Source organism: Staurois parvus, unplaced genomic scaffold (assembly GCF_062004578.1).
Source record: "Staurois parvus isolate SC_StPar_1 unplaced genomic scaffold, SC_StPar_1.0 ptg003795l, whole genome shotgun sequence".
NCBI lineage: Eukaryota > Metazoa > Chordata > Amphibia > Anura > Ranidae > Staurois > Staurois parvus.
This window is the reverse complement of record NW_028321591.1, coordinates 1,946-14,206: the sequence shown is the minus strand read 5'-3', so window position 1 is coordinate 14,206 and position 12,261 is coordinate 1,946. Positions and strand designations below refer to the sequence as shown.

At 56.0% G+C, this 12,261-nt stretch overlaps 1 long non-coding RNA gene across 1 annotated transcript; it reads right to left on the bottom strand.

Annotated features, from left to right (window-relative positions):
• Positions 1 to 930: 930 nt before the first annotated feature.
• Positions 931 to 9,932, bottom strand: LOC149427405 (uncharacterized). Its single transcript, XR_016311288.1, has 3 exons — positions 9,696 to 9,932; positions 6,650 to 6,888; positions 931 to 1,220 (listed from the first exon to the last, which is right to left on the bottom strand). It is a non-coding gene; the product is annotated as an uncharacterized LOC149427405 (long non-coding RNA).
• Positions 9,933 to 12,261: the final 2,329 nt, after the last annotated feature.

The window sequence follows — 12,261 nt, the reverse complement described above, 5'->3', positions numbered from 1 at the left end:
TATTCTGTACACAGATGATATACAGAACACCATTTCCTGCTTGTGTGATTGGCTCACTTATTTTCCCAGAAGTCTGCACAAGACACAAGTCAGATTTTGGGCATCCCCTGCAACAAAAATGTCATTCTTGGCGAGATACTCCCAAAGGGAAATCACATCTAAAAAGGGATGCAGACCCTGCCACCTTCCCCATTAGAGCCCTGCAGGTGCAGCAGCCGATTGAGAATTATAAAGTCACTCCCATTCATGTTGCACATGGACACAGACACACAAACGGCTTTTTCTTCAGAACAAAAAGGTAGGAATCTGAAACAAAGTTTGCTAAAATCCCTGCAATGTAGAGATCACCCAGAGGGGAGGGTTTTCTTCTCAGCAAAAGTGGAGTTAGCCCCCCGGTTCACATCTACAGTTGTGTTCAAAATAATAGCCGTCAGACATCACTAACCGGATCAATCACTGTTTTTGGTGGAAATGATATTTCTACATGGCAAATAATTTCCTAGCAGGTGTAGTAGAGTCATAGAAATCCAACAGACCCGACAGTCATGACATGCATGCTGCAGATTCTGTGTCATTGAATCACTCATTGAGGGGCGTGTTCAAAATAATAGCCGTGTGGAGTTCTATTAGATTTTTTACAGATTTATCAGATATGTTTTATAGCAAAATTATCGGTCTTTGTTTATAGCGCAAAAAAAATAAAAATAAATAAATTGCAGAGGTGATCACATACCACCGAAAGAAAGCTCTATTTGTGGGGGAGGGGACACATTTCATTTGTGTACAGTGTTGCATGACCGAGCAATTGTCTGTTAAAGTAGTGCAGTGCTGTATAGCAAAAAATGGCCTGGTCAGGTGGGGGGGGGGGGGGGATCCTCTGCAGGACAAGTGGTTAACAGTAACATCCCCCCCAAAAAAAAGTCAAAATACTTCCTTTAAAAAGACATTTTATTCAGCGATGTCACAAGCTGTTCACATGTCAAATACACAAATGGATGTTCCTGGCTGTATTTTACATCTGCTGAAAGGGGAGCCCCCCCCCCCCCCCCCCGATATTCAATGTTTTCTGAAAGTAAATCACCAGCATTTCTCTAGTTGATCCTCAAAGGCCAGATCTTGTTTTTTCCAAAAAAAGTGCCCCCTGACCTGGACGGAGATCAGGAACGGAGGCAGCACGCAGCACTGCGGACAGTCGTAGTCAGGGAGCTGCTTGACGGGACCTAGATGGAGACAGAAATTGGATGAGAATTAGAAGACAGTTGCTGGAAATCGCCGGCATTCATTAACAACATTTAACAAGGAACATTTTTTTCTTTGGATGAAGTGTGGATGTACTTTGATAGCTCGCCATGTCCCCATCGGGAAGGATGACCCCCTCTGTTGTCACCTTGCACTACACATGCTCAGTTGCTCGCTGTTTTCAGACACTGCGCTGAATATGTAAAGGCCGATGTGCTGACAGCCTGAAGATTTACTGCTGCTCATGGAGCTCTGGGCTTCAGCAAAATGGCCGCCTCCAGCAAGGAGAAACAGGAGTGATGCTGAAGGCAATTTACACTGCACACTTATTTTGGTAGCATGATTATTAATGTAATATCTGTAGGGGGTCCAAAAGCTGCCCTGTGGGAGATGAGGGTCCAAAAGCTGCCCTGTGGGGGATGAGGGTCCAAAGGCTGCCCTGTGGAGGATGGGTGGAGAAAGCTGCCCTGCGGGGGATGAGGGTCCAAAGGCTGCCCTGTGGAGGATGGGTGGTGAAAGCTGCTCTGTGGGGATGAGGGTCCAAAGGCTGCCCTGTGTAGGATGGGTGGAGAAAACTGCCCTGTGGGGGATGAGGGTCCAAAGGCTGCCCTGTGGGGGATGAGGGTCCAAAGGCTGCCCTGTGGGGATGAGGGTCCAAAGGCTGCCCTGTGGAGGATGGGTGGAGAAAACTGCCCTGTGGGGGATGAGGGTCCAAAGGCTGCCCTGTGGGGGATGAGGGTCCAAAGGCTGCCCTGTGGGGATGAGGGTCCAAAGGCTGCCCTGTGGGGATGAGGGTCCAAAGGCTGCCCTGTGGGGATGAGGGTCCAAAGGCTGCCCTGTGGGGATGAGGGTCCAAAGGCTGCCCTGTGGGGATGAGGGTCCAAAGGCTGCCCTGTGGGGATGAGGGTCCAAAGGCTGCCCTGTGGGGATGAGGGTCCAAAGGCTGCCCTGTGGAGGATGGGTGGAGAAAGCTGCCCTGTGGGGATGAGGGTCCAAAGACTGCTGTATGGAGGCCGGGTGGTGAAAGCTGCCCTGTGGAGGATGAGGGTCCAAAGGCTGCTCTGTGGAGGATGGGTGGAGAAAGCTGCCCTGTGGGGGATGGGTGGTGAAAGCTGCCCTGTGGGGGATGGGTGGTGAAAGCTGCCCTGTGGAAGTTTCACAATCCAGGAATCCATAAAGAGTATTACAGACAAATTCACCTTTTTAAACAAGCAGCTTTGTTTTGTAGAACAGACATTGAATTAGTAAAATCCATCTGCATTGGGGTTTAGTGGCAGAAATGATAATTGGATTTCCGGGACTAAAAATCCTTCTATGAATCTGTACTTCCCTGCGGTCTGTCGGCACTATCAGTGGATGAAGGGAATGTCCTCTCTGGTGCCACAGATTTTACTTGTGATAAACAATTTTTAAAGTTGTAACAAATAACGGATTAGATTTTCTTCATTTGCAGTCCTGGAATTCTGATTAAAAAGCCCAGTGAAGGGGATTCCGACAGCAGCCCAGTGTAGGGGGCCGGACCAACGCCCCGTGTAGGGGGCCGGACCAACGCCCCGTGTAGGGGACCGGACCAACGCCCCGTGTAGGGGACCGGACCAACGCCCCGTGTAGGGGACCGGACCAACGCCCCGTGTAGGGGACCGGACCAACGCCCCGTGTAGGGGACCGGACCAACGCCCCGTAGAGTGGGGCCCGGACCAACGCCCCGTAGAGTGGGGCCGGACCAACGCCCCGTAGAGTGGTGCCGGACCAACGCCCCGTAGAGTGGTGCCGGACCAACGCCCCGTAGAGTGGTGCCGGACCAACGCCCCGTAGAGTGGTGCCGGACCAACGCCCCGTGTAGGGGGCCGGACCAACGCCCCGTGTAGGGGGCCGGACCAACGCCCAGTGTAGGGGGCCGGACCAACGCCCAGTGTAGGGGGCCGGACCAACGCCCAGTGTAGGGGGCCGGACCAACGCCCAGTGTAGGGGGCCGGACCAACGCCCAGTGTAGGGGGCCGGACCAACGCCCAGTGTAGGGGGCCGGACCAACGCCCAGTGTAGGGGGCCGGACCAACGCCCGGCACGATCAATGGATGAAGGTGAATGTCCTCTCTGGCCTCATAGAGAAATCTTATTCCCATTATTATGGACGATTCCGAGGGTGAATCATTATCCAATACTCCGAATTTGGGCTTTTAGCCAGTTTTCTATCCATTTACAAAGCCTGAAGACTTCACCTCACACAGGACAAACACCCTGTAAAAGGGGAGCGATCGGACGACCTGTCCTGCATGGGGCCCCACCTGTCCTGCATGGGGCCCCGAACACTGTAGGGCAGCTTTTCTCAACCATTTAACCAACAAGAAATTTAAAATTTTAGGGAACCCCTAACATACATTTCAGTCTGCAGCTCCCAGTATATCAGCCAATCAGCGAGAGTTCGGGATTAGAATAAATAAAATTCATCTTTTTAACGTGAAGCTTTTGTTTTTCTACACAAACATTTCATGGCAAAAGCATCTGCATTGGGGTTTGGTGGCAAAAATGACAGATTGCAGAAGGTAAAAATCCTTCTATGTATCCTGTACTGTCCTGCCTGGTGGGGGGGTCCGATAAGCTGCCCTGGAGGGGCAAATTCACAAATTTAAATTAAAAGCTTTGAAAATGAGAATTTCAAGCCGACTTGTTTGCCAATCACAGCTGCTCCAGATTCTGTCTGGTTCACTTCTGATGAACGCCCACCTGAAGTTCCGGGGTCCGGAGGGAGCAACACACAGACCACCTTCTAGAGTATGACCATAATCACCCCTCGTCACGGCACAAGTCAATCGCCCCCCCAAAGCCTGAACCCCAACATTACAGATAACCCTAACATACATAACCACAAAGTCTATAAGGACAGACACGCCCCACCCCCACCATATACCCCTTGGTATAGACAAACATTGCCCCCGGCACAAAGCCCTCAGTAAAGATAGATGCCTCCCATCCCGAACCCTCAGTATAGAAGGACGGCGCCCTCAGCACAGAGCCCTCAGTATAGACCAGAGGCGAGCAAATGTGGCCCTCCAGCTGTTGTAGAACTACAAGTCCCATGAGGCATTGCAAAACTGACAGCTACAAGCATGAGTCCCAAAGGCAGAGGCATGATGGGACTTGTAGTTCACCAAAAGCTGGAGGGCCACAGTTGCACACCCCTGATATAGACGAACGGCGCCCTCAGCACAGTGTCAAACGCTTTTACAAAATCCAAGTATACCACATCCACCGCCGCCCCTCCGCCCAAGTATGCCCCAGCCGCCCCTCCGTCCAAGTACGCCCCAGCCGCCCCTCCGTCCAAGTACGCCCCAGCCGGCCCCTCCGCCCAAGTACGCCCCAGCCGGCCCCTCCGCCCAAGTACGCCCCAGCCGGCCCCTCCGCCCAAGTACGCCCCAGCCGGCCCCTCCGCCCAAGTACGCCCCAGCCGGCCCCTCCGCCCAAGTACGCCCCAGCCGGCCCCTCCGCCCAAGTACGCCCCAGCCGCCCCTCCGTCCAAGTAAACCCCAGCCGCCCCTCCGTCCAAGTACACCCCAGCCGCCCCTCCGTCCAAGTACACCCCAGCCGCCCAAGTATGCCCCAGCCGCCCCAATGCCCAAGTACGCCCCAGTACACCACCACCACCCCTCCGTCCAAGCACACCCCAGCCGCCCCTCTGCCCAAGTACACCCCATCCGCTCCTCCTTCCAAGTATACCACAGCCGCTCCTCCATCCAAATACGCCCTCAGTATAGACGCACAGTGCCCTCAGTATAGACGGATAGCGCCCTCAGCACAGTGTCAAAAGCTTTTACAAAATCCAAGTATACCACAACCACCGCCACCCCTCCGCCCTAGTACACCCCAGTACACAACCGCCACCCCTCCGTCCAAGCACACCCCATCCGCCCTAGTATGCCACCGCCGCCGCCGCCCCTCCGTCCAAGTATGCCAAAGCCTCAGTATAGACCAGAGGTGAGCAAATGTGGCCGTCCAGCTGTTGTAGAACTACAAGTCCCATGAGGCATTGCAAAACTGACATTTACAAGCATGAGTCCTAAAGGCAGAGGCATGATGGGACTTGTAGTTCACCAAAAGCTGGAGGGCCACAGTTGCACACCCCCGATATAGACGAACGGCGCCCTCAGTATAGACGGACGGCACCCTCAGCACAGAGCCCTCAGTATAGACAGATGGCGCCCTCAGCACAGAGCCCTCAATATAGACGGACGGCGCCCTCAGCACAGAGCCCTCAGTATTGACAGACGGCGCCCTCAGTATAGATGGACGGATCCCTCACCACAGAGCCCTCAGTATAGACGGACGGAGCCCTCAGTATAGACGGACGGCGCCCTCAGCACAGAGCCCTCAGTATAGACGGACGGCGCCCTCAGTACGGAGCCCTCAGTATAGACGGACGGAGCCCTCAGCACAGAGCCCTCAGTATAGACGGACGGCGCCCTCAGCACGGAGCCCTCAGTATAGACGGACGGCGCCCTCAGCACAGAGCCCTCAGTATAGACGGACGGCGCCCTCAGTACGGAGCCCTCAGTATAGACGGACGGAGCCCTCAGCACAGAGCCCTCAGTATAGACGGACGGCGCCCTCAGCACGGAGCCCTCAGTATAGACGGACGGCGCCCTCAGCACAGAGCCCTCAGTATAGACGGACGGCGCCCTCAGCACGGAGCCCTCAGTATAGACGGACGGCGCCCTCAATACAGAGCCCTCAGTATAGACGGACGGCGCCCTCAGCCCAGATCCCTCAGTATAGACGGACGGCGCCCTCAGCACAGACGGACGGCGCCCTCAGTATAGACGGACGGCGCCCTCAGCACGGAGCCCTCAGTATAGACGGACGGTCCCCTCAGCACAGAGCCCTCAGTATAGACGGACGGCACCCTCAGCAGAGCCCTCAGTATAGATGGACGGCGCCCTCAGTATAGACGGACGGCGCCCTCAGCACAGAGCCCTCAGTATAGACGGACGGCGCCCTCAGCACAGAGCCCTCAGTATAGACGGACGGCGCCCTCAGCACAGAGCCCTCAGTATAGACGGACGGCGCCCTCAGCAGAGCCCTCAGTATAGACGGACGGCGCCCTCAGTATAGACGGATGGCGCCCTCAGCACAGAGCCCTCGGCACAGACGGACGGCGCCCTCAGCACGGAGCCCTCGGCACAGACGGACGGCGCCCTCAGCACAGAGCCCTCCGTATAGACGGACGGCACCCTCAGCACAGAGCCCTCAGTATAGACGGACGGCACCCTCAGCACAGAGCCCTCGGTATAGACAGACGGCACCCTCAGCACAGAGCCCTCAGTATAGACGCACAGTCCCCGCCCAGCACAAACCCCCAGTCAGTATAGACGCACAGTCCCCGCCCAGCACAAACCCCCAGTCAGTATAGACGTACAGTCCACGGTACCACTTGAAGCTGCCGCAGTAAACGTACGTAAGGAAGTCTTCCAGCGGTCAGTAACACTTTAACCTCCCAAACTAAAACAACGTTGGGATGGAATAACCTTCAGGATGAAAGTCACAACTACAGGAAATGCTTTACATTATAAACGACCCACCATGTGCAGCTCCAGCAGGACACGTGTCATAGATGTACTTTCAGCCGACGTCCCTCAATGTTTCAGCACCGATGGCCTGCCGAGAGAAAGAAAAACCTTCAGCATTTCACACGTTTGTGGTCATACATACACATTACACAACACGGCTATGTCTCCTCATTAGTACACGGGGGGGGGGGGGGGGGGGCGGCAGAGACATGAGTGACACCTTCATGCCTTTACATAAGACGCTCAGCCCAAGCAGGACGCCTTGCGATTATCTAGAGAGTTTATTTAACCCTTTCACTGCCAAAGTCGCTTGTGTTCCCGGCACAAATGCTGAAAATAAATAAATATCATTTTAGGCCTGAAGATTACATAAAATCCCTCAAAAAACTTTAAAAAAAAAAAAAAAAAAAAAAAGGGTAGGTTTGGAATATTTTATGCGTTTGGGTGCAAATATTTTTTTTTTACTATTAAAAACTTTTTTTTTTTACATCACATAGGGGACATAAAGTCTCCATGTGATGATTTTTTAGGAAACAGATGATGGTTAATGAGACACTCGGGGTGTAATAGACCGGCATGAATACCCTGAATGTAATGCAGTGCAGATCGCATTGCATTCCATTATTTCCTGGTCATGCTGGTTGGGGACACAGAGGCTGACCTGACAGTGACATCATACACATGGCTTTCTGAGTGTGTCTGCTCTTGCTCTGCACTCCTGACATTCCTCCTCACATTGACTGTTTCTACCATCCCGGCTACCACCTTCCTACCCAGACAGATCCTCCCCTCACCCCGCACCCCGCCTGCAGTGACCAAACAGCAGACTTCTGTGGAATTCTAATTAAGAAGCCCCGGGAAGGAGGTCTGACAATCTTCCCTATAGGGGGTGCTGGACAATCGCCCTGTAGGTGTGCCGGACAAACGCCCTTTAGGGGGTGCCAGACAAAACACCTTGTAGCAGGTGCCGCACAAACGCCCTGTAGTGGGTGTCGGATCAATGCAATGTAGGGGGTGCCGGACAGCAACCTGTAGGGGGTACCAAACAAACGCCATGTGCTGGACAAACGCCCTGTAGGGGGTGCCGGACACACATCCTGTAGCGGGGACGGACAAACGCGCTGTAGGGGGTGCCCAACAAACGCAACGAAGGGGGTGCCAAACAACCGCCTTGAAAGGAGTGCCGGAGAAACACCCTGTAGGGGGTACCGAACAAACACCTTCTCGGTGGTGCCGGAGAAAGCCCTGTAGGGGGTGCCGGAACACGTCCTTTAGGCAGATGCCGGCTAAGGTCCTGTAGGGGGTGCCGGACAGACATCCTGTAGGGGGTGCCGGACATACACCCTGTAGGGAAGTTTGTCAACCTTTTTACCATCAAGTCAATTTTATCTTCTAAATTTCAGGGAACCCCTTAAATAATTTCCAGTCTGCAGCTCCCAGTAGATCAGCACAAATCAGTGAATGTTCTCTATTATAATAAACATTCACATTTGTAACCAGAAGCTTTGTTCTGTAGAAGAAACATTTCATTTGGTGGCAAAACATCTGCATTGGGGTTTAGAGGCAAAAACGACCAATTAGATTTCAGTAGCTAAGAATCCTTTTCTGTGCCCCGCCCTTCTCTGCGTCTTGTCGGCACCATCAGTGAATGAAGGGAATGTCCTCTCTGGGGCCACAGATTCTACTTGTGATAAATAACAATATTTAAAGTTGTAACAAATAATAAATGGATTTCTTTTCACTTCCTGTCCTGCAAACCCCCCCATAGAGAAATCCTATTCCCATTATTATGGACCATTCAGAGTGGAATCATTAACCAATAATCTCCGAATTTGGGCTTTTAGTAAGTTTTCTATCCATTTACAGCCTGTAGACTTCACCTTACAGCTGTGTGTGGGGAGCTGTGTCATCGCTTTTACAAAATCCAAGTACGCCCCAGCCGGCCCCTCCGCCCAAGTACGCCCCAGCCGGCCCCTCCGCCCAAGTACGCCCCAGCCGGCCCCTCCGCCCAAGTACGCCCCAGCCGGCCCCTCCGCCCAAGTACGCCCCAGCCGGCCCCTCCGCCCAAGTACGCCCCAGCCGGCCCCTCTGCCCAAGTACGCCCCAGCCGGCCCCTCCGCCCAAGTACGCCCCAGCCGGCCCCTCCGCCCAAGTACGCCCCAGCCGGCCCCTCCGTCCAAGTACGCCCCAGCCGGCCCCTCCGCCCAAGTACGCCCCAGCCGGCCCCTCCGCCCAAGTACGCCCCAGCCGGCCCCTCCGCCCAAGTACGCCCCAGCCGGCCCCTCCGTCCAAGTACGCCCCAGCCGGCCCCTCCGCCCAAGTACGCCCCAGCCGGCCCCTCCGCCCAAGTACGCCCCAGCCGGCCCCTCCGCCCAAGTACGCCCCAGCCGGCCCCTCCGCCCAAGTACGCCCCAGCCGGCCCCTCCGCCCAAGTACGCCCCAGCCGGCCCCTCCGCCCAAGTACGCCCCAGCCGGCCCCTCCGCCCAAGTACGCCCCAGCCGGCCCCTCCGCCCAAGTACGCCCCAGCCGGCCCCTCCGACTTATGACTTCAAAGTTTGACCTTTTTGCTGCCAAAGCCATTTTTGTGTTTTCTTGCTGGCCGGGGACACTGAGGTTGACCTGGAAGTGATGTCACACATTTCCGGGTCAGAAACAAGGAAGGGAGAAGAGCGGACATGTGTCGGCTCTCCTCCCTCCCCTTTACCCAGTGGCACCTGCTATGTTGTGTGGAGGCAATCGGGCGCAGCCTCCCGAATGCTCCATCTGACAGAAAGGAGTCCACCTGTCAGATTTACACACAATCCCGGGGCGGGAAGCCGCCAGGAATGTATGTAACAGGTTGGTTCATTAACCTCTGCAGGAAAACAGAACTGCCAATCAGTGAGGCCACTTACCTTTATGTTGGCGGTCCGTTCCTCCAGAGAAACACGCCGACCACAAGCCAGGACTTGGCCCCCGATGTCCTCACACACACGGGTTGTGCCTAAGAGAGAAAATCACAACACTTAGAATCGGTTCTTTTGATGCACAGATTTCTCTCTGACCAATCACATGTAGGTGAGCCACTACAACACGTTTCTCTGCCGTCTGTGCCGGGACCAGCCTGCACATGTAACCACTTGTGTCCCGCCAGCCATGTACTGGGGGGGGGGCGCTCAGGCAAAGCAACGTACTGCACACCGCTGCCTGCTTCTGGGCTTGGGGGGGCACATGCATGCCAACCTACTAGTCCGGGGGCTAAACCGGGGGTTGCAACCTTCTAGTCAGGGGGCTAAACCGGGGGTTGCAACCTTCTAGTCAGGGGGCTAAACCGGGGGTTGCAACCTTCTAGTCAGGGGGCTAAACCGGGGGTTGCAACCTTCTAGTCAGGGGGCTAAACCGGGGGTTGCAACCTTCTAGTCCGGGGGCTAAACCGGGGGTTGCAACCTTCTAGTCCGGGGGCTAAACCGGGGGTTGCAACCTTCTAGTCCGGGGGCTAAACCGGGGGTTGCAACCTTCTAGTCCGGGGGCTAAACCGGGGGTTGCAACCTTCTAGTCCGGGGGCTAAACCGGGGGTTGCAACCTTCTAGTCCGGGGGCTAAACCGGGGGTTGCAACCTTCTAGTCCGGGGGCTAAACCGGGGGTTGCAACCTTCTAGTCCGGGGGCTAAACCGGGGCTCCAACCTACTAGTCCGGGGGCTAAACCGGGGCTCCAACCTACTAGTCCGGGGGCTAAACCGGGGCTCCAACCTACTAGTCCGGGGGCTAAACCGGGGTTGCAACCTACTAGTCCGGGTGCCCGCTCAGGCAAAGCAACGTACTGTACACCACTGCCTGCTTCTGGGCTTGGGGGGGCACATGCATGCCAACCTACTAGTCCAGAGGCTAAACCGGGGTTGCAACCTACTAGTCCGGGGGCTCAACCGGGGTTGCAACCTACTAGTCCGGGGGCTCAACCGGGGTTGCAACCTACTAGTCCGGGGGCTCAACCGGGGTTGCAACCTACTAGTCCGGGGGCTCAACCGGGGTTGCAACCTACTAGTCCGGGGGCTCAACCGGGGTTGCAACCTTCTAGTCCGGGGGCTAAACCGGGGGTTGCAACCTTCTAGTCCGGGGGCTAAACCGGGGGTTGCAACCTTCTAGTCCGGGGGCTAAACCGGGGGTTGCAACCTTCTAGTCCGGGGGCTAAACCGGGGGTTGCAACCTTCTAGTCCGGGGGCTAAACCGGGGGTTGCAACCTTCTAGTCCGGGGGCTAAACCGGGGGTTGCAACCTTCTAGTCCGGGGGCTAAACCGGGGGTTGCAACCTTCTAGTCCGGGGGCTAAACCGGGGGTTGCAACCTTCTAGTCCGGGGGCTAAACCGGGGGTTGCAACCTTCTAGTCCGGGGGCTAAACCGGGGCTCCAACCTACTAGTCCGGGGGCTAAACCGGGGCTCCAACCTACTAGTCCGGGGGCTAAACCGGGGCTCCAACCTACTAGTCCGGGGGCTAAACCGGGGTTGCAACCTACTAGTCCGGGTGCCCGCTCAGGCAAAGCAACGTACTGTACACCACTGCCTGCTTCTGGGCTTGGGGGGGCACATGCATGCCAACCTACTAGTCCAGAGGCTAAACCGGGGTTGCAACCTACTAGTCCGGGGGCTCAACCGGGGTTGCAACCTACTAGTCCGGGGGCTCAACCGGGGTTGCAACCTACTAGTCCGGGGGCTCAACCGGGGTTGCAACCTACTAGTCCGGGGGCTCAACCGGGGTTGCAACCTACTAGTCCGGGGGCTCAACCGGGGTTGCAACCTTCTAGTCCGGGGGCTAAACCGGGGGTTGCAACCTTCTAGTCCGGGGGCTAAACCGGGGGTTGCAACCTTCTAGTCCGGGGGCTAAACCGGGGGTTGCAACCTTCTAGTCCGGGGGCTAAACCGGGGGTTGCAACCTTCTAGTCCGGGGGCTAAACCGGGGGTTGCAACCTTCTAGTCCGGGGGCTAAACCGGGGGTTGCAACCTTCTAGTCCGGGGGCTAAACCGGGGGTTGCAACCTTCTAGTCCGGGGGCTAAACCGGGGGTTGCAACCTTCTAGTCCGGGGGCTAAACCGGGGGTTGCAACCTTCTAGTCCGGGGGCTAAACCGGGGGTTGCAACCTTCTAGTCCGGGGGCTAAACCGGGGGTTGCAACCTTCTAGTCCGGGGGCTAAACCGGGGGTTGCAACCTTCTAGTCCGGGGGCTAAACCGGGGGTTGCAACCTTCTAGTCCGGGGGCTAAACCGGGGGTTGCAACCTTCTAGTCCGGGGGCTAAACCGGGGGTTGCAACCTACTGGTCCGGGGGCTAAACCGGGGCTGCAACCTACTAGTCCGGGGGCTAAACCGGGGCTCCAACCTACTAGTCCGGGGGCTAAACCGGGGCTCCAACCTACTAGTCCGGGGGCTAAACCGGGGCTCCAACCTACTAGTCCGGGGGCTAAACCGGGGCTCCAACCTACTAGTCCGGGGG